Source organism: Squalius cephalus (genome assembly GCF_949319135.1).
Source record: "Squalius cephalus genome assembly, chromosome: 24".
Classification (NCBI taxonomy): Eukaryota; Metazoa; Chordata; class Actinopteri; order Cypriniformes; family Leuciscidae; genus Squalius; species Squalius cephalus.
In genome coordinates, this window is record NC_137145.1 from 2528937 (window position 1) to 2551979 (window position 23043).

Sequence of the window (23043 nt, forward strand, 5' to 3'; positions counted from 1 at the left end):
AATCGTTAAAATTCAAACGATACCCAACCCTATTCATAACCCTGGGTAAAAAGCTGAGCTAACCCTACTTCTGAATTACAAGTGTGAAACGTTGCTTAATCCGGGGTTAAAAGCGGGATTTAGAATGATGATAACCCGGGGTTAAGCGCAGTGTGAAAAGCCCTTTTATTTCCAGAATACATAACCTGTGTAAAACTTCTTTGAATTACAGTTTTATAAATTCCTCTTAGTGTCATTCCAGTTCAACTTTCTGTGTATTGTGTCCAATTTAGTTGAAATTCCAACTCAAGAACTGTAAAAAAAAATTATGGACGATACCGATACCAATAACCGATAATTCTTTATATTTGAAAGCCGATAACCGATAAATTGGCCGATAAATTTAAATCCACATTTTTATATATATTTCTGAGAGCCTGATTACAAGTCTCACCATTAAAATCCATGTCCCAAACACACAATTATGATGTGGTTATTATTATTTTATGTAGCCTATTTGTGCTGCACATGTTGCAATTAAAAAAGTATTTTCCTTTTTTAAAAAAAAGTGATTCCAATCATATTTCAAGCAATTCAAAACCATCATGTTGAACAGTGCACATCTGAAGTGTCTCAGCTGAAGGAAATAATACATTATTTATCGACCTTAACACATCATGCCGATAACGATAGCATTAAACATTAACATATATCGACCGATATGGTGGCCGATATATTGTGCATTCCTAAAAGAAAATCCTGTACTCACTTAAAAATGTTGGGTTAAAAATAACCCAACGAATAACCCAACTGTGGATTGGTATAGCACCTTCCCAACTGTGGGTTATTTTAACCCAATGCATTGGGTTAAACTCCAGTTGGGTTAAAATAACCCAACAGTTGAGTTAAATATTTATTTTTATTTATGACCTTATTTTAATAAATAAAATACAAATTGTTTTCAAATACAGATTGTTTATTTGTATAAACAATACATATGTTTCAACAAATATATTTTTCAATTACAAACTATATATTGGGGAGTCTAGCATTTAATGTAAATATACATAATTGTGTACATAAATTCAAAATGCACAAGTGTATACAACACACATAATAAATTCAAAACCTATGCAAATATGTACAAACAGTACACATTCAAAACCTACACAAAAATGCACATAGCATACATACAATTGTACAGCATACAGCACACAAAAATTCTAAATGAACACTAAATTTAGAACTACACATTAATAACCTACATTTAATTCAATAACCTATACAAATATGGACAGAATACACAAATTAATAACAATAAATCCTAATCACAACTTTATTAAAAGGTCTTCACTGTACACTGAATGCATTGATGTGTTAGTGTAAACATACCTTGAGTAATAAAACTACAAATACATATGTTGACTACTGGACCTAATGATGATGATGATCAAAGTTCTTAATGAGGCAGGACCTCCTCCAGATATATTAAAATTTGCATGCTACAAAAACTCCCAAAATGGGTGCAGAGGTCTTGAAATAGTTTATGTCATAGATGTAAAACATTTTTGAAACACATCAAGTCATGTGGATCCGGGCTTGTCTCACTGTTTCTCACTTGTCTCCAACCTTAAAAGAATAAATAATGTTCAGTTGGGCATGCACTGTGACAACATCAACAGTGTTAAATTATGAAAAAGTTATATCAAAGCAGAGCTGTATTGAATTAAATTATGGTCACTCTAATTAGTCATTACACCTGCTGTTAAATGGTTAGTTCACCCAAAAATGTAAAATCGGTCAATAATTACTCGCCCTCATGTCTTTCCAAACCTGTAAGACTTTCATTCATCTTCGGAACACAAATAAAGATCTTTTTGATGAGTCTTACAGATTTCTGTCCCTCCATTGACAGCTACACAACTATCACTTTTAATCCCCAGAAAGGTAGCAAACACATCATAAAGGTAATACATGTTACTCCAGTGGTTCAACCTCAATTTTATGAAGTGACATGAGTATATTCTATCCCTTAACCATAATTTATCACTTTATTTACAACATATTAAACTCAAACGCATGTTCACGAGAGCACCTCGACATTAACATGTTGTGTTAATGCGCAAGCAGACGACAAGAGCGTGAAAGCAACAATTATGTATTTTTGCACAAAGCACTCGCGTCAGTTCATAAAATTGAGGTTAAACATGGATTACTTTAATGAAGTCTTTACTACCTTTCTGGGGCTTGAAAGTGGTAGTTGTGTATACTGTCAATGGAGGGACAGAAATCTCTCAGATTTCATCTAAAAGATCTTCTTTTGTGTTCTGAAGATGAGCGAAAGTCTTACAGGTTTGGAACGACATGAGGGTGAGTTAATCATGACAGAATTTTCTTTTTTTGGATGAACATGAGCTGAAGAGCAGTGTAATTTATCAAAATTGACTTGATAGTGTTGCTTTTACTTACAGGCCAAATGTCATTTAAGCTGCGCTTCATTTCAGCATATGTTGGACACACCATTTTTCCATTTGTGAGGTATGGCGATGATGGAAGGATGTCAGGCCATTTCTCCAGGATCATCTTTGAAAGACAAGAAAAAAACAGTTTTCAACTATACCACACATGTGTGAACCTAATTTCATATGCACTTAGACACAGCCAAAACAATTTTCCAAAATAAGACACCCCTTCCATATACAGTAGAGGGTATGCACTGACGTCACTTTCCCGCCGAAGAGCTGTTGCGTGACTGGATTTAATAGGGGAAACTGCGAAAACGTGAGTAAAACAAACGATTATCAGTTTAAACTAAAGGTTGGACTCGATATAGTGTTCCTTACAACTTAACAAAGATCCAGTGATCTGTGGATATTGACATGCAGCCAGGAATCCTGTTTCCTGATATTTATATGAGCCTGATTTAGACACCAAAAAAAAAAAAAAAAAAAAAACTAATTTGCCTGTGAACGCTTTATATACCGACAATATAAGTCCGGGTGATCACTTCTATCAATGTTATATATATTATATCGTCCAGCCCTAAAACTTTTATAGTTTTTTGTCAATGTTTATTTAAAAACATCCAATTATGCGCTCCATTTGCTTCTCTGTACTGTAGTGATGGGTCGGTCATGAATGATTCGTTTATTTTGAACGAATCTTTAATATGACTCGGGACTACTGAGTCTGTACTGGAAACAGAAATTATTAGTTCATCTCTTGAGTCTTCGGGTTCGAGTCCGAGTCTTTTGTTCTTCCGGTCAGTCCCATAGAGGCTATGCTGTCAGTACCGGAAAGAGAAATGATTAGTTCATCTCTCGAGTCTTCGGGTCTGATTCTTCTGAGTCTTTCATTCTTTTGTCACATGACAGCGCTGGACACATAAATGAGTTACTAATTTTTTAACAGTAACATGCTACATTTTTGGTCTCAAATTATAGCTTTTTAATTTCTTTAAATTTATAATTTAAGAATTTCTGTTATGATGGATCTTTTCCATATGGATGAGGTACTAAAGAGTTGGTAATGCTTTAAACTTTATCTATGATGGGGCAAACCACTTTGATAAAGATATATATTATATATATATATATATATATATAGTCTAATAACAACAGTTCCGTGACATAAAACTAAATGACTCGAACCCGAGAGATAAACTAATCAATTCTGTATCCGGTACCGATTGCATAGCTCAGCTTATGTAGTCACGTGTTGAAAGAAATGACTCGAACCCGAAGTCGATAGACTCGAAACGTGAACTAATCAATTCTCTATCCGGTATTACAGACTGCAAAGCTCAGTTTATGAGGATGTCACGGGATGAACGAACGGCTTAGATTGGGTAAACTAACAGACTGCATAGCCTGAAGACCCAGATAAATAAATTAATCGTTTCTGTTTCTCATAATTTGGCCTCTTCCTTGCATTGCATTTTTTTTCTTATTCTAAATGTGATCAACATTTGATGTGTTTGGGGAATTTGGCTATTGACATGTAACATTTAAATACATTCTGCTGAAATTAACGAAATGACTTGAAAAAATATTTATTAATTTTTATGAATGAGATGCAAAGATCCAAGTTAGTAAAATGATCCGAACTTCCCACTACTACGTCACGTGCATACATATTAAACTCACCATTCCAAGAAAACTGTGAAGTCTGGGATATTCTCTAATGATTTCTTCAGCAGTTCTTGCAGTTTGTTGAGGTGGTGTGTGTCTCACGAACTCCTCGACTTGGCTGTGAGGACTTCTTGCTTTCTTTTGCCACTCAATCATTGTCAGTCATCAAACAGCTCAGACTATATTGAAATAAAAAAATACTGTATTGAAATTACGGAAGACAGCTAAAAAAAAAAAAAAAAAAAAAAAAAACATAAGTAATTATCTGTACCTGGATCTGTAGTAGCCCCAGCACTGCACATTTCGTATCTCTAATCATTATTCAACTTACCAACTTGTTAGTAGAGGGACTCCAAGACCGGTGCCAGATAAGGAAGACATCCAAAATGTGTACTGTACACTGTCCAGGACCAGAGTTGAGAACCATTGTCATCCAGCAGCATAATACTTTCATTTACTCCTTTCTGTGTTGGAATGAAGCAGAAAAAAATAAATATTTTCAGAAAAGTAAACTAACTTAGTCCTTAAAAACTTGTTACTACAGTAAATCAAGGTAATCTGTGTATTGGAAAACATCAACTTTCTTTAACTAATCATGAACTAATAGTTTATTTGTTGCACAATGTTTCCCATTTCAATGTTGTTGGGAATATCTGCACTTTTTCATCTTTCTTTCATCTCGGGAGATTTCAGCGAATTCAAACGCTTCTCACTGCACCTCACAGCGCTGCTGTGGTGTCGTGTGACCGATGTCTGAGCTCGCGCCGCTGGGCCGAGCTGATAAATGGTCCGTGCACTACGGTTCATATGAGTAGAGCTCTTTCGTTCCGCATTTAGTGACAATTGTAGTCGCACCTGTACAAAAAAAGTACGTTACCAGTCTGGAGCACTGCTTCAGCTGTGACAGCTTAAAGTCCCTTTAAGACATTTGCTATCACGAATAAACAATTGCTATCCGTAAAACAGGCGTAATGCTAGTGATTTCAGACTAAGGCCTACTTAGTTTATTGTAGTAGGTAACTGGTAGTAAACGGTTTCGCTAGTATAATGTTATAATTAATTACTTTATTACTGCTAGCGACCTAACGGCGATAGCTAGGATTAATTTCCAATCGATCTCACTTCCCGGAGATCATTAAAACGGTCTAAAGGGAACTTCGTTTTTAAAAAATATAAAATTCATATTTAGAATAATTATATTCAACGTCTCAGTACACAATACTTAATGTTATATATACATAAAAACGATATGACTTACCTTTCATAATCAGGATGCAGCAGCAGCTCCTGCGTTGACTGTCTGTCACTGGACCGTTAAAATTTGAACCGTCGCTGCAGAAACCGTAGGCTATTTAACCCAACAGTCGGGTTATTTCTAGAAATTACCCAACGATTTTAAAAATGACCCAATATTTTTGGAAAATAACCCAACATATTGACCCAATATGTGTAACCCAACGGTTGGGTTACACAAATAACCCAACGTTTTTTACTGTGTAGACTTACATTGAAGGAGAGACCAGACCCATGTTTAGAAACCAGACTTGAGAATCTTTTCACGTATACCATTAAGAAACCACTTACCAACCCTCCAGAGCACCTTTGCAACTCTCTAAAACACTTGGAAACATTTAGCAACCGTACGGCGAAGTTTTGCCAACCACTCACAACACTTAAGCTCTGTGGTGTTGGGTTTTGCACGGGGAATCACAGCAAAACATATGAAAATCTAGTATATCCAGTGCATTTTTTATATCTGTATGAGATTTAGTCAGTGGCTTTGGAGCTGTTTTGAATCCAAACACTTAAAGCGAACATTTGACCATAAAATGTTGCCTGTGATTTAATAACAGATGGTCAAGTATGCATGCTGCCATTTGAAGACTAAACCTCTAAGTGCCTCCTGCCTCGCAGATCTGCATTTTGATCATGTGGTTGCATTTCACTGAATCGTTTAAGACAATCCTGTGGGCCAATTAGTGGTGGATTGAATCAAGGCGAGAGCAGCTTTGAGATCAGGGTGCTTTAAGCGAGATGCGAGAGCTGAGCTGTCTAGGTTGTTTATTCTGCAGCCGCCATATGCACTCGAGGATTTGTTGTTTACAGCTTCTTGCACTGCGGTGGGAAGGCAGGATAGTGTTTCTGTGTGCTTGACCGCAAGGGTTCAATTTCCCCCACTATATTCAATATGTGATTACTTGAAAACACAGGCTTTGCAATAAGAAACTGTGAACCCACGAGTAACTACAGCTCTGAATTACTCCGGCTGATGAGAGATGAATGTTTGAGGCCCTCTTTCTCACCCCTGTTGGGCTCAATGAGTGTTTGTACTACAGAAAGTGATGAAAACAATTATCTTCTGTTTTGTATGCTTGTGAAATAAGGGTACGATTTTAGATGGACTGTTCAGCACTACAGAAATGTGCCCGCAGCACTTCATCCCCTGCACAGATTGTGTGGGTAGGACAAGCTATATAATTTCTTCATCTGAGTAAGTGCAGTTGCCAACACTCGGTGTTACCTCATAACAAAATCACATCCAAATGCCTGAGCAGGCGTACTGGCATGGATCCTCATCTTGTCTGTATGTGCATATAGGAACCTGGCTTCATTCATTCTGCATGGCTTCTGAAGCTAATCATTTGGTGAAATGCCAGTTTTCCAGATTCAGTGATTACCCTCATCCCGGCTGACGGATTTAGGCATCAGAGCTAACAGGTTTATGTACTAGAAAATTAGTTTTGAAATCACTCTGCTTTGGTTGTCACAAATGTCAACGGTACTTGTCATCCAACCGGTGTTGTTTTTGTTAACTAAAACAATTAAAAATCTTTTTGTTAACTGACATAAAACAAAATAGAATTTTAAATGTTGCCATGGCAACTAACTGAAATAAAATTATTTTATGTTGAAGTACGACAATTAATAAAACTGTAACTGAAATTAAAATAAATTAAAGCTAAATAAAAAAAAAAATTAATAATAATATTAAAGATGACAAAAGCACATATAAAAATGACTAAAACTTAAATTAAAATTAAAACTGTATATATAATATATATATATATAACTAATTCATAATATTAATACATACAATAATAGTATGTAAATAACATTAAAAAACATTGCATTGAACAACTGCAAAGTCGTTTATAAGGTTGAATATTCAACATTTTTCATTACTTCAATGAGCTCATTGTTTCGGCCTTAAATTAATACATTGTTTAAATTAATACATTATTAGTGAACTGTGTGATTTGTATATGTACATTTATGAAATACATAACTTGGACACAGTCGCCTCTGATAACTCTAAATTGTAATGTAGGCATGCATGCACTTTCTGTAAAGCTGCTTTGTAACGATATGTACAGTATTGTGAAAAGCACTATACAAATAAATGTGAATTAAATTGAATAGTTAATAAGGTTGAATAGTTGAATATTCCAAGTTGTTTTGAACTACTCATATGAAGTATTCCATATTTATATATTATATTTTGTGAATTATTCAGGGAACGAATTGTGACTGTGACTTCTTCAGGCAACCTACTTGCCTAAAACCTTCAGAAATATATATATATTTTTTAATATTCCAGAAGGCTTTTATGTAATTATGCTAGTTGACGTGTTTGGAACATTCTTTGTTAGTTTGTTAGCTTCTCAAAAAATAGAAAGCAGCATTTTCTGCAGAAATGCTGTCTCGGTAGGCATCTCACTAGTCTCTGTAATGCAGCCCATGGGTCATTTCTCATAATTGTGGTTATTTTATTTCAAAGATTCTCCAGATGAGTTCTAGGACAGGCAGTTCAGAGCCAAATGGGTTTCATATAAATCATGTATGAGCACAGAAGTGTTTCAGCTTCTTTGGGAAAAGAAAATGCCTGATACAGAGGTCTCAAACTTTTGCAGACTCTGTTAAAGTGCCCCTATTATGCTTTTTCGAATATTATCTTACATGAAGTATGTAATATAGCTGTTTGTGTATGTAAAAGGTCTGCAAAGATCAAAGTGCACGTCAAAGTTCTTGTCTCCTAACAGAAAGAGCTGATTCTGAGCTGCAGAAACGAGTCGTCAGCAACTCCAGTCATTCCTACGTAGGTTTGTAACTCATTTGCATAATGCCAGCATATGGTTTTCATTGGCTGAACCGTGTCTGCTTTCCCACGCCCTCAAAAACACTGTAGTTATAGCTTAGACTGGAAGAGTGACTGGTTTGTGTTGTCAAGATGACGAGATGCTGTTTTCAGTGCTGCAAATCCACTTTGTTGCACTTCCAAAGGATGAGACTCGTGCTGGAATTTATACGGTAAAACCGACGCCAACTTTACTGTTTGTATCACTGTGTATCAAGTGCTGAGGAAGACCCAGTGCTGAAATTCAGATATGCTAATGAGCGATTGGTTTCAGACACACGCTGTAAGAGCTCGTCCAATCACAACAGACTGGGCCATCTGACCAATCAAAGCAGAGTAGACCAATCACAACAGACTGGGCCGTCTGACCAATCAGAGCAGAGTAGACCAATCACAACAGACTGGGCCATCTGACCAATCAGAACAGAGTAGACCAATCACATCAGACTGGGCCATCTGACCAATCAGAGCAGAGTAGATCAATCACAACAGACTGGGCCATCTGACCAATCAGAGCAGAGTAGATCAATCACAACAGACTGGGCCGTCTGACCAATCAGAGCAGAGTAGACCAATCACAACAGACTGGGCCATCTGACCAATCAGAGCAGAGTAGATCAATCACAACAGACTGGGCCATCTGACCAATCAGAGCAGAGTAGACCAATCACAACAGACTGGGCCGTCTGACCAATCAGAGCAGAGTAGACCAATCACATGTCACAATAGGGGTGTGTTTCCCAAAAGCATCGTTAGCCAACTATGGTTGCAAGTTCTACCGTAATCATCATAGTTCAACGAGTCGGTGATTCCCGAAACCACAGTTCTAACGAACATTCGCAAACAGCATCGCAGAGTTGTGTGTTTGATCGACAGCTCTCGATCTGTGGTTAGAAGCAGTTTCTCGTTTGCATGACATGTGGACTCAATAAATCCTTACCTTGAGCCAAATAAGCAAAGCTGACATTCAGTGCAATCAATATCTTTTATTTAGAATACACACAAATGTCATTTACTTCTTTTAGTTTGTCAAGAGATTTAAGGTGTCGTTTTTGAAGAGTGCGCATGTGCGAACGTGCTCTAGTGCGCAAGAACGAGCCAAAGATTGAATCTGGAAATAAAGCAAAATGAGAATTAGTCCTCAGATGCCATGTCCGTAATTTATAGCAAAACATCTAGCATTAATTCGATCTAAGTTATTACTCCACCACCGGCGTAACATCATTAACCAACGTGGTTGAATGACCAATTTGCGACAATATGGTTTCGGGAAACAGTCGTGACCAGCTAGTTGATTTCTTCAACGATGCATCGGATTACAGTAGTTAAGCAGCGAGTTACACAGTTTTACGGGAAACACACCCCGGACTGGGCTATCTGACCAATCAAAGCAGAGGAGGCTCTCAAGAAAGGGGTCTAGAGAGACATTTCAGAAAATAGCTGATGCTACAGTGTGTATTATAATTTTTTTATTTTTTTACCTTGTATGCATGTTGTAGGAGACTCAAACAAAATTACAAACCTTTAAAATAGCATAATAGGGACACTTTCTCCAAACGCCAGGATCTTTCACACATACTGTTACAGTTCATTCACAGATGGTTTCATGAAGCACGTGAAAGCGATTGCAGGACACGGCTGAGATCTCACACCAGAGAGAGCGCTACGCTACTGCACCTGGGAAAGAGATGTTTCTACCACAGTCAGCAACACACAGGACTCAATTCCCTTCCCCGTCGTCTTCAGCGGGACTGAAGTTGGCAGAAATAGATTAGTTTGAATCCAGCCTCATTTCAGCCGGGCCAATCTCCTGCCTCATGTTGCCTTCTCCAAATGAATGCGGCTCAAAGGTAAACGCTGACAAGTTGTCAAGTAGGTCTATCATACTTGGGGAAAACTTTCCACTGGCATTTACATCACAATCCCAAGTCCTCCACTCATGACTGTCCTGAGCCGTGACGTCAAAGGAGAAAGATGCTTTTTTCCCCCTCTTTCTTACCATTCATCACAATATTGTGCAGTTTTATATTGTGTATAGCCCTATTCGCACTGGATTAGTATTATCTGGGGACCTCGTGTGATTTAGAAATGACCCCTCCATATCTGAATATCGTGTGGCACATTCGCACGGGATAAGCGAATCCAGTGATTTTACTCGAGTTTACTGACTTATCTCCCAGATATGATGTCAATAGGCTATTGCTTGGACATGTCTTGTTATTAGCTGTATGATATTTCATAAACAGAAGAATGTTCCTTACCTCATGCTGCTATAAATGTCATCCATCTCCATCTAATCACTCTTTTTGTTTTTGCTGTTGTGCTGGTTTTCAGCTTTCTCTTTCTGCAAATTGTATAGTTGTATGGTGTATAGCGATATGACCCAGCATCAAAACACTCCAACGCAGCCTCCATTCTTCACGAAAGATAGATAAAAAAACACAGGAAACAAAAACCTTGAAAAAAATGATAAACGACCTGTCAAATCACAGAGATGCCGATTGGCACGTGACTAATATCATCACAGGATCTCGGTGTTCGCCGAAATATGGAAGGTCATTTGCAGGGGAATTTTTACTTCACAAATTACAGACATGGGCGATTCACAAGGGATTAAGATCACAGACAATCTCCGCAATTAATACAAATGACTAGAGGTCACCAGTAGGGGTCGACCGATCTGTGATTTTCAGGACCGATGCCGATTATTACAGATCAAGTAGACCGATAACCGATATTTTGAACCGATATATAGCCTATGTCTGGTGTAAAAATGTAAATTAATGTCAAAATTTAGAATAACAGGGTTGACAAATATTTTGACAAATACTTTCTTTAAATGCTTTTAAACATATCTTTAAATCTGAGAACTGGTAATATTAACATTAATAATAATAATAATAATAACTTTGTCACGGTTGGTCAGAAAGTGAAACGAAGATTCAAGTGCGGTAAAGGAAATTTTAATAAACAATAAACAAAAACCAAACTACAACAAAACAAGGCAGGAATAACTCGGGTACATCACCAGGGGAAAACAAAGACAACGATCGACACAGACTGCAAACAAGTGGGAACTAATAAAGGGAAACTAATCAAGGGGGAACAGGTGGGAGAACTCAAACAATAATCAGATAACAAGTGGGAGGGATCAGACAATGACAAGAGCACATGGCCCAAAATAACAAAACACCCATGTGCAACACAAGACAGGACAGGCATGTGACAAACTTGCAGCATTCTGTAAACATTTTGTAAAACTTAAAGACTCTATTTTAATGGTTAAATTAAATTTTAGTAATCAAAAAGCATTTCTAATTAATTGAAATCATCAAACTTATTCAATTTATTTACAGTTTAACAAAAATTACATTTTAGGGCAATATGAAAAACCGAACTTTTATTTTGACGGGTTGCCGTGGAGATCTTTCGTGTTTCTGTTCGTGTTTCTGTAGCTTTTCTCAGTTGAAGCGTTAAAAAGCTCATGAAGTGACTCAAAGCGGCTCTGGAGATGATGTTTATGCAATCGTGTGTGTGTGTGTGTGTGTGGTAAATTAAATCACGCGTCTGCGCCATTCGTTTAGAGACACGCAGGATTCATTTAATTTAAATAGTCTTTTTGTGGTTTGAAATTCGATTTGATTTGTACTGACCTGCTTTTTAATCACAGGGCCCTATTATATTGAGGTGTTTTGCAACTTCAGTGTAGTGATTGATTGCAACTTCAGCAAAGTCTGCTGCTGCCTGAACTTTGAGACAACTGATGCGTGATCAGTGAAGCAGCTTCAGTCAGCAAGTGCTTTCAGTGCCTTCAGCTTTCCGCATTGATTGGCCAGACTCTTGACTCCCAACAAATCAGATGGGCGGGGACATTGGTCTAGTCTACAGAGTGGTGAGTTCGACAGAGGTGCGTCAGAGCCAAATATAGCGCATTTCAAAATTAAATTATTTTATCGGCAATTCGGTTTTGAAAATAGCCGACACCGATAACCATAGAAATGCTTAATATCGGCGCCGATAATCGGTCGACCCCTCGTCACCAGGTAATACTTATCCCGTGCGAATAGGGCTTTTGTCTACAAAGTGCACCAGACTCTTATTTCAAAAGAGCAAGAAAACTCTAGATGATCTTTAACACATTGGAATGACAGAAGTGTGAATTGGCACTGAAACATGTCTCTCAGTAACAGGCCAGAGAGCCTTTACATCTCTTAGCTTTAGTCAAACGTACAGCCGAGGGAGAAATAGAAGGCGATAAAGGGTTTATTATTACACACCAACCATTTGGAGCCATCAGTGTCAGAGACCTCTGTCTGCATGGAGGACAGGAAAAGTGGCTGGTTTACACTTTATTTCAAGTGGACGTGACCTGCTTTCCTCGTGTTTCATGAAGCTTTTAAGCATTCACTTTCTGAAGGCTTTCTTAGAAACAACTTCACTGTGATAAATGCAATCAGGCTGCAACTGCTAATCAAAACATAACGTGCTAATGAAAATAAGAACTAAATTCACTTTTTGTCTTCAAAAGTGACAGTAGAGACATTTGTAACTGTTTCAACATTGATAATAATCATAAATGTTTCTTGAGCATCAAATCATCACATTAGAATGATTTCTGAAGGATCATGTGACACTGAAGACTGGAGTAATGATGCTGAGAATTCAGCTTTGATCACAGGAATAAATTACAGCTTACAATATATTCACATAGAAAACTAGTTATTTTAAATTGTAATAATATTTCACAATATTTCTATTTTTATTGCATTTTTAACTAAATAAATGCAGCCTTGGCAAGCAGAAGAGAATTATTTCAAAAACATTAAAAAAATCATGCCGACCCCAGACTTTTGCAGGGTAGTATGTGACATTGCTGATAGTTGCAGCTCTGAAATGCAGTGCATGGCACAAAGATGTATAGGAAAGCTGAGGAATCAGACAGGGAAATGCAAATGAGCTGAAATCAAGTCGGTGAACTCCTGCGGTGCCGTGCCGATGCTTTACACCTGCGCTTTATTCTCCGGTGTCTCACAGGATGGTGTTAATCATGACGTGCTTCTCAGGAAATAAGTCTTCCGATTTCATCTGACTGACGTATGTTATATGATATGACACTTCGCAAGTTCATGAGAGACGTCAGTGCTTCTTTAATATTCAGCAATGAATATTATGGGTTTTTTTTTTCTTCCAAATGCAATTTATGATTATATTTGTGTCTTTAAAAGGGAAATTTCAATGAAAACAGGACATTATCTTTGAAAGTAAGAGTTTGATGTGTGCAATATAAATGTTTTTGGTGATAGAACATTATAAGTGTAACAGTTCAATTAGGGCTGGGTGATATGGACCAAAAGTCATATCTCGATATATTTAGGCTGAATATCGATATACGATATATATTCCGATATTTTTTTCCGCAAAGTGAGAGCAAATGTTCAGTCAAAGCCAAATACGACGTCACAAGTAGTTTTATTGAAACTGGCTATTTTAGTGAACAGTTGCAAAATCAAATGAATAAATAATAAACAGGTTTCTTCAACTTAGGGCTGCACGATTATGACAAAAATCATAATTGCTGATTATTCCCTTGGAATTGTAATTGTGATTTATTAATTATGATTATCAAAGGATAGGCTACATTGAATATATATATACACATTTTGTGTAAACATGTTATAATTTATATATATATAGGCAAATTATAATACGTTTACACAAAATTTGTTACACACACAAGTACTTTTCCCCTTTACGTAACATAAATTGTAAGAATATGACTAATAGTAAAGACTAGTAGGCTACTAATAAATAAACATTAGGCCTATGCTAAAGCTATTAAATAGCAGTCCCAAACTAGTTTTTGTTAATACAATGTTGGTATGAGCCACTACAGTCATTTAAAAATATAAAAAATAACACAAAGAAAAATAAACTGGCATTTTGGGGTTAATATGGAAACGACAGTTACCATGGTGAATACCCAATATTAAGAAGAACTGTTAATGAAACATGGAAACTGCTCAGGTGAATAGAATGAAAATCATCCCTGCATTACTTTTATTTAGTGTAATTTAAAACGCAACGGCATTGCATGCTCGTATATAGGCCTATAGTGGCGATACAGCGCGCGTCGCCGCATTTGCGCGTGCAATTGAGTGTGTTGCGCTCCGAGCACAGGATAACGGCTGACAGGACAAGAAAGTCCGTTTTTCTGAGGTGAAAGACTTTAATTCAGCGTACACTTATGTCACTGCCTGGTAGTTCCTATTGTGCTGGGTTTTCTGAAGTAGTCATGATTCGCCTCTCATAACATAACATGCTCTAAACACGCACGCAGAGTGGAAAAGGAGGAGCGGGGGTGCGGGGAGCAAGGATCACAGCGCAAATTTGAACTATATCGATATATGTGATATGGTCTAATTCCATATCACATTTAAAAAATATATCGATATATCGCCCAGCCCTAAGTTCAATGTGTTTTGACTTTGTTTTCTGCTTTCACCATCAAGTTAGTGGAGTTAAATCTGCCTGTGTTTCAGGCCTCAGTTGTTAAGGTTAATTAATTGGTTTCGGCTTTTCCTTGTATTAATAAAGTCTGTTTGATTTGATCTTCTCCGTCTTGCCTTCTGCCTGCACCAACGCTTAGGAAACGTAACAAGTAGTGAATTTCAAGAAAAAAAGTGTCCATTTCTAAGTGAATATCTGGGAAAGCACAGTGCTGCAGACCTTTACCACCACATCAGTGGTTAGATGTCTTTCCTGAAAACAATAATACCTCAGAAAGCTAGCTGGATGTCTCTAGTTGGCGTCTGAACTGTGTAGCCTGTTCTCTTCTGTGCTCCGCTGGGAGAAAACAGAGCTAATTGAGTCGGAGATGCAGGGAAAGGTGGACCGTATGTGAATGGAGGGGGTTGTGTGCGACGTGGCAGCAAACGCTGGCTTTTTCCTTCCCAGGGGAGGAGTGTGTGAGTGTAAGAGGAGTGTGTGAGTGTGAGCTTCCAGCTGTAATGCTCTTCACGGATAACTGAAGGCCTGAGACGCTCTTCTCTCAGAGTTGAAGGTCAGACATCACATCCTAGTGACCCACACGACCACCTTCACGGCGAGGAGAGAGAAAGAGACAGAATGAAAGGGAAAATAAAGCGAGTGAAATGTATAGAGCTGTAGACGTTCGTTCAGGGGCCTTGGATGCAGTTTATGTGGGATGTGACACAGGACTGAAATGACTTGGGCTGTGTTGAGAATGCAATACCAGATATTGAATGCATACAGATTATTATTTAATTTTAAAGTCCCCCTGTGGTGAAAATCAAGCTTTTAATGTTGTTAAAAGTCAACACCATTGCTGAGTATTTTCTGCTTAAAACTGCAGTGAACCAAAGACAGTCTCAAAAACACGCTTTGAAATCGCTGGTGTTTCTGACGTCACAAACTACCTTGTAACCAATCAGATCAACGTGTGATCGTCAACCAGTGGATCTCTGAGCTGAGTGGAGGCAGGGCTCATTTGCATATTCATAGAACCAGGCATACTAAATGAGGCAAGGGTGTCGAGTTACATTCATGCTATTTTAAGGCATGAAGAAAAAATTTTCAAGGACAAAAAACGTTTAAATATTTAATTTGGGTGATCAAAGATGAGTTTTAAGGGATACAATTATTGACTACAGTGGGACTTTGAAAGTAGTATGTGAAACCATATGCAATATTAAACGTTCTAAGCTTGATTATGCTACATTTTCTCATGACCTCAATATGTAGCATAAAGTAGCAAATCTACACGTCGTTTCAGAATGCTCATTAACACGGACCAATCAGCTTTGAGCTTTATGCAACAGTAAAATATATATTTTTTCTTGTTAATGTTTCATCTTCCAAACTGCTAGTCCTATGAAGGGTGCAGCATCTATTATTAATTATCATGTGAAGCTTAATTATTATTTTCAATTTAAAATTCACAGTTTTAAAAGTTTTCACAGTTTAGTTTTTATACATCTCAACGTCCGTTGTAGAAAGTGTGCACATATAATAACAAGTAATGATTGACGTGATTTTTTTTTTTTTTTTTTTCTTTCTATGTTGCTTCCAGTTAATCTGTCACATTTGGAAATGGAGGGTCAAGTTAAACACATTGCATTGTGAGTTATAGTATTCCACGCAGAGTGATTTGGTTGCATGCATTCTGTACATTTTGTCCTTCACTACATTTACTTGAGTAGTCGTTGGGGTATGTCATGCTTAAAGAAAATTTGCATATGAATATTTGAATATTTGCACTGTATGCATACTATAAAAATGTAAATAGAATGATGGCATTCCTTTCCGAACAAAGCTTTTGTTTCCTAGAGGTGACATCGTCTGTTCTGCTTGTGTGTAAGCATGTATGTCACATGATGGCTGGACTCACACTGCATGAATGTGGCTGCAAATTCAAACTGACACATATAATGAGCATCTCTCTGGCTCTGTTTTAAATGTTTTCTGGTTATTCCTCAGGCCTCGCATTTGAATTTCACTGCCACTCTTCATTAAGGCAAATAGAGGTGCCCCTGATATTAATTCAGTGCTATTATGCTGATGGCTGGGCTGAATGTTGCCATCATTCAGGACAGGGGATTTAAAAACATTTATGGTTTTAGATGAAAACATCACATCAAGCAGGTGTGTTTAAGACATCCTGACACACTTTCCAGAGGTATGTCTCATTTACATCTCATGCAATATCCATGAGGTTGATATACATTTTGGGGTCTCATTTATAAAACTGTGCGTTGGATCCTTACTAAAAGTGTACGTGCACCCGAAAGCCAAAAACGGCGTACGCAAAAAAAACTCAGACTTATAAAACCAAAATTCACTGTATAAATCCCAGTCAGCGGAAGATTGTGCGCACATGCGTCTCCACCCAGAAATAACCATATATGGAGCTTACAACGCCTAGTTTTACTATGCATATCCTCATCTGCATATAATTTGCATATGCATATTCATCCACCTGATAACATGTTTAACGGTACAAGACATTTGGAAAACATGAGATACGGATGTGCCGTCACATTACATTGATAAAAATCATTTAGTAGCCTATCCTTGCCTTGTTTTTGAATAAATAAATAAAAAAGTAGGCTATAAAATACATTTCAGAGAAGGATTTTCTCAATCTTTTGCACTGGCCAAATAATATTGATTTATATTTTTAATGGAAACAGATATCCTGAGTTGTGCATTATTTGCACGAAAATATTTTCTCAGACAATCTGCAATTATCATAAGCAATTCTCTCTGTAGTTAAAACATTAAAACACAGCACACCACAGAAAAAATGTTCAAATGCATCGCATCCACTACAAATATTTTTATTGAATATAAAAAATGTTGTAACTTCTCAGTAAGGATTTCATGTAATTTAAGTGTTTTACTCCATTCATGAGAATGGTATATTTAATCTAAATGTTTATATCAGAAATAAAACATATTTAAATCAAAAATTATATTATAATATTATAATATATTTAAATAAAAAAATTAGTGAAATTATATTTGCATGATCTTTCTGTATATGTATAATTTTCTGTCTAAAAGTGACCAAAAAGACATTTAACTCCAGCTCACCATCGGTATCGCCAAACTTCTCCGTCTCCAAACCGTTCGTACGCATGGGTCAGAGTTTGCGTGCAGGTACGCACATTTTTCCATCATGTTTGTTTTTATACTGTAAATAACATCTTATGCGTCGGAAGTGGCATACGCTTCTTTCACGGTTAATAATATGCATTCATTTGTCACACTGGAAATTGAATATCTATTCAAATTATAGGGTACAATATTGCATGTAATCACCACAGTATTGCATACATGCTGTTCACAAAATATGCACTGCATACTATGTTTTATCCCCCCAAAACAATAAGTAGTATGCCATTCTGAGCTTATCCACGCTGATCATGATAGATGTAGGATTGGATCTAGTGTATACTCGAGTGTTAGCATTTGCTGAAGTGAACTGCATTGCTGCCTCGCCTGTGGTTGTTACTAGAGATGCTCGGTTGGCGGTTAGGATCGGGCGGATGACGTGACGTAAAATAATATTTTAATTAAATTCGGGCGGGTGGTGGTTGAACCAATCAAATGATCATTAGGCCTGCTGGTATAAAATGAATTGCACTGTCTGCCTGAAAAAAACGTGCTCTCTTCCCATGCAGTCAAAATGAACGGGAGTCTTCAGAACAGGCTCGTCCTAGCCGTCACCCTGACATGACAGCGCGTAGAGTTAATTAGCCTATAATGTGAATGACTTGTTATTTTATTCAAGCTTTCTTTCTTTTTGCAAAAAAATAATAAAGTGCAATAGGCATTAATTAGTAGTAGGCTAAATAGCAGCTTGTTGAAATTCTGTGCCAAATTGCGTTTTTTATTACAATGATAAAATTGTACAGTAGCCAAGTCAGGTAAGGTCAGGTTTGCCGATGTGCGTTTTATTTAGGCTATTTATTTATTTTTGTCCCTGTGTGCCGATCGGAGACGGAGTTCACTGCTGATATTCTGGGGATACAACATAGCCAATAGGCTATACTAGTAGGGACTTTAGCCTTTAAATTGGCTATCTTTGCTGCATTGGATCAGTATCCTTTCTAGAACAGGCAAGAGCTTTCTAGCCGCACGGCTCGCGTCAACAGCGCCTTGCATCGCCCATAGGCCTTAAAACAATCAGCGGGTGCAGCTTTGAAAAAAACGTTGGTGCGGATGATGAGTTTTGTGATGCGGTTGCGGATGAAATAATAGCCCATCCGCGCATCTCTAGTTGTTACTGAAGCTCACTTAATCATTTGCATGCAGAATTGCAGCAGTGCAACTCGCAGTGTAAGAATTTGATGCCTGAATTCGTCACAGAATTAATAGCGTATCCCCGGCCTACATGCTGTCAAAGGTCAGGAAAGTTGTGCCGATGAAAGCAGCTTATGCGTCGACTAACTTCAGTAGTGTTTAATGAGCCCCGTGTTCCCATCACAGCTGACATTGCTAAAATCGCAGTAGTGTAAATGTGCCTCAAAATGGAAGCAGTGAATTGTGCATTTCCTTCACGCAGGCTCTTAATGAGACTGAAGGTAAGTCCTGCCGATGTGTCCATGAGACCGTTCCCATCAGGAAAGCTATATGTTCTCTCTCTGGATGAAACACGGGTGTTAATAAGGCCGATGCTGTGTTTCACGGCTGGTTGCAATCTGAATGTTCATACGCTGGTGTCGCCCGATGCTGCGTATGGATAATAATTAACAACAGTGCTTTTGACAAGGATCATATTCTTAAATCACTCCCTTTTCATGCATTTATAGCCTGCTGTCGATTAACACGACATTCAGTGCTGATATTTACATATCGGAAGGGTTTAAGTTTGAGTCACATTTTAATAATCATATATACTAGTTAGGATAGCAAAATAAATAGGCTTATTACTCTTCTCTCTGGAATACATGATTGTAATTGGTTAATTGCAACATTCTACAGTCAATTATTTAAGGTGCCGCTGTCATGTCTCTCTCTCGTCAGACTAATGCATGTTAATTCTAACATAATTCAGGTTTTTGGTGCCGTATTGCATGTCAAAATGGTTATCGAATAGAGAAAAATTACTTGAAGCACTCCAATGCTATCTTTATGGTGATGAACACTACCATTCAAAAGTTTTGGATCAGTAATACTTTTCTTTTTAAATAAACTAATACTTTTATTCAGCAAGGACGCCTTAAATTGATCAAATCATCATATTAGAATGATTTGTGAAGGATCATGTGACACTGAAGAGTAATGATGCTGAAAATACAGCCGTGATCACAGGAATGAATTACATTTCATAATAAATTCAAATAGAAAATGGTTATTTTAACTTGTAATAAAATTGCACAATATTTTACTATATTTTTGATCAAATAAATGCAGAGCTGAAGCAGCTTCTTTCAAATACATTTTATAAACTTGCTGACCTTGCTGAACGGGAGTGTAAAACTTTTGATCGATGACTAGTCTAAACAAGAAATAAAAAACATCATGGAAAAACCTAGCCTGGTTAAAACCAGACCATTCTCAGTAGTAACTGAGTTATGGTCTGGCAAAGCTTCTTTAATAACTCATTTCCAAAGGGGCGTCACCAACGGACGTCGCTCAAATGCCTCTGGGCGCAATTGGATAGACCTAAAACCAATCAGAGCAATCGTCATCGTGTAAAGCCATATGCTGCGTCCCAATTCGCCTAAGTTACACTACGCCATAAAAGTATGTACTCTTTTTGTGAAGAAAAGGTATTTACTTTTGAATGTGTAGCAAAAAAGTAGGCAAGCTTTGGGACATACTACTTCGTCATCTTTATCGGACGGATCTGTCGCGTGCATCCTGTAAACTGCCCTGTCAATCATCTTGTCACAGTTAAAATCCTCTATTAAATCTAATTTAATTTCCTACCGTTTCGGAGAGAAATGTAGTAGCACGTTCATCTGCCAGTGGGTCTTTCATGGAGACTGTCCTCATGTGTTTGCAATTTGAATATAATAAGTTGGTGCGCTTCACCAACAGACGTCGCTCAAATGCCTCTGGGCGCAATTGGATAGACCTAAACCCAATCAGAGCGATCGTCATCGTGTAAAGCCCGCCTCAACGTTTCTGATTGGTGCCGCGATTTCGACGGATTAGAAATGGGCTTGAATGAGCTCTTTGCCAGACTACTTGCAGAGCAAATCTAAATTTGCCGGAAGTTGTCTGGGTTTTCCCAGGCTAGGAAAAACCAGTTAGAGATACAAAAAGCTGGATTGAGAGAGAATTTTGATTGTAGATCATGTGACCCTGGACCACAAAACCAGTCACATGGGTCAATTTTTTGAAATTGAGATTTATACATCATCTGAAAGCTGAATAAATAATATTTCAATTTATGAATGGTTTGTTTGGATAGGACGATATTTGGTCGAGATACAACTATTGAAAATCTGTAATCTGAAGGTGCAAAAACATCGAATCTCCTTTAAAGTTGTGCATTTATGATCACGATTGTGCTGCATTCACTCACAAAAATAAATGATATTATAATAAATATATTATTATAATAATACAATAATAAATATATTTACAGTTGGAAATTTACAAAATATCTTCATGGAACATGATCTTTACTTAATATCCTAATGATTTTTGGCATAAAAGAAAAATCAATAATTTTGATCCATACAATGTATTGTTGGCTATTGCCACAAATATACCCGTGCGACTCGTGACTGGTGACATGATCCAGGATTAGAAATAAACAATTTATATTCAAATCAATAATTCATGCCTTTGCATTAATTTAATTCTTTAATTTATAGTGTTGCTTCAAACTGCATTTAAAGTGCCGCCACAGGCCCTCCTTCTCAGTCAGTGTAATTAGTTTTAAATGTGAATGCGTTGACGCATCCGTACCAGACGAGCTCTCAGTGCATGCGCCGTTATGTGTTGATGATGGCGACTACAAAAGAATCTTCTAGATTTGTCCCTTTATGAATAATCTGGCAACTCTTCTATGCCTTGTGAGATTCAATCAGTCCGCTCTCAAATAAAAGACCCGGTGCTTCCACGGGCACAGCAATTTCTCGACTCTGGGCCGTGAGTCATGCACATCAATAGCACTTTACAGAAACAGCGTGCTGGATCCAGACTGCACTGCAGACACGATCAGAAACAGCAGCTTTATTGATTTACTTTTGCATACATTCATTAAAATGTATTTTCACTCTTGTATTCGAGAAATACAATAGATATTAATGCAAGCGCACAGAGCACTCGTCACCCCTTTCCTGTACGTTTTGCTCATGCTTCGGGGAACAATCTTTAAAGGTCTCATATTGTACACCTTTCTGAAGTTTTAGGTTTTGATGTCTTTAAGAATATATATTTGCGGTATAAGTACCAAAAAACATCCCAATATATTTTTACAGCTCCTTTCTCAGGAGCTCTGCTAAGAACAGGTCGATTTTGGCATGTCTGCTTAATATTCATGAGCCTCTCCTCTGATTGGCCTGTTGTTTTCTGAGTGACGCACGACCAGGCCAATCACTGGTAACTAGGGTCATGTATGCTGTACCCTGCTGTGGCTTGGTGATGCTCACGAGTAAGGCAAATAAAACACCTGTAATGATGGACATTGCTAAGGGAAATGTTATCCGGCCTTATATGTTCGAGACGGACTCAGACCCCAAACAAACACCTCCTTACTTTCGGCGTTATTGTAATTATAATTACCATTACATCAATGCTGCACGCAGATTTAACGTTAACGCTAATTTAAACTGTCTGTAAACAAACTCAGACTTTTTTTTGTCAAATTCAACGTACAGTATGTAATTTTTTTCGCCGCTAGGGGTCGCTAACCTTTTTACAATAACAAAGGCGTAGTTTGATGACACAACATTTGCTAAGAATTATGGATCTTGTCGTCAACGTCAAGCCGACCGATCTAATAATGTTTATGGATGAGTGAATACATCGATGTTTTTATCATGACTGTGATATGAAGCAGTTCGGGATTGCTAAGAGACAGCTATCAGCTCCACACGCGACGCGAGTCCCGCGGATATAAAAGGAATATAGACATTTCATTTTACTGAACTACACGCAAGTGCAGAATTACTACTCACAGGTCAGTTTATTAGACAAATTAAACTTGTGAGGTAACGCAGCGCTGTTTCACTTGCTCTAACATTACACTATCACACTAAACCATTTGAATGTGTTGAAATTAAAGGAGAACTCCGGTCAATTTTAACATTGAGCTCA

The 23043-nt window shown here is 37.5% G+C and overlaps 1 protein-coding gene and 1 long non-coding RNA gene across 5 annotated transcripts in view; one reads left to right on the forward strand and one right to left on the reverse strand.

Moving 5' to 3' along the window:
* The window catches only part of LOC307152273 (3',5'-cyclic-AMP phosphodiesterase 4D-like), a 296084-nt gene that overhangs the window by 125915 nt on the left and 147126 nt on the right, over nt 1-23043 (forward strand). The gene's annotated exons all lie outside the window — the stretch shown is intronic.
* On the reverse strand, nt 1310-4568 carry LOC307152278. Its single transcript, XR_013819987.1, has 4 exons — nt 4441-4568; nt 4125-4288; nt 2449-2562; nt 1310-1608 (listed from the first exon to the last, which is right to left on the reverse strand). It is a non-coding gene; the product is annotated as an uncharacterized lncRNA (long non-coding RNA).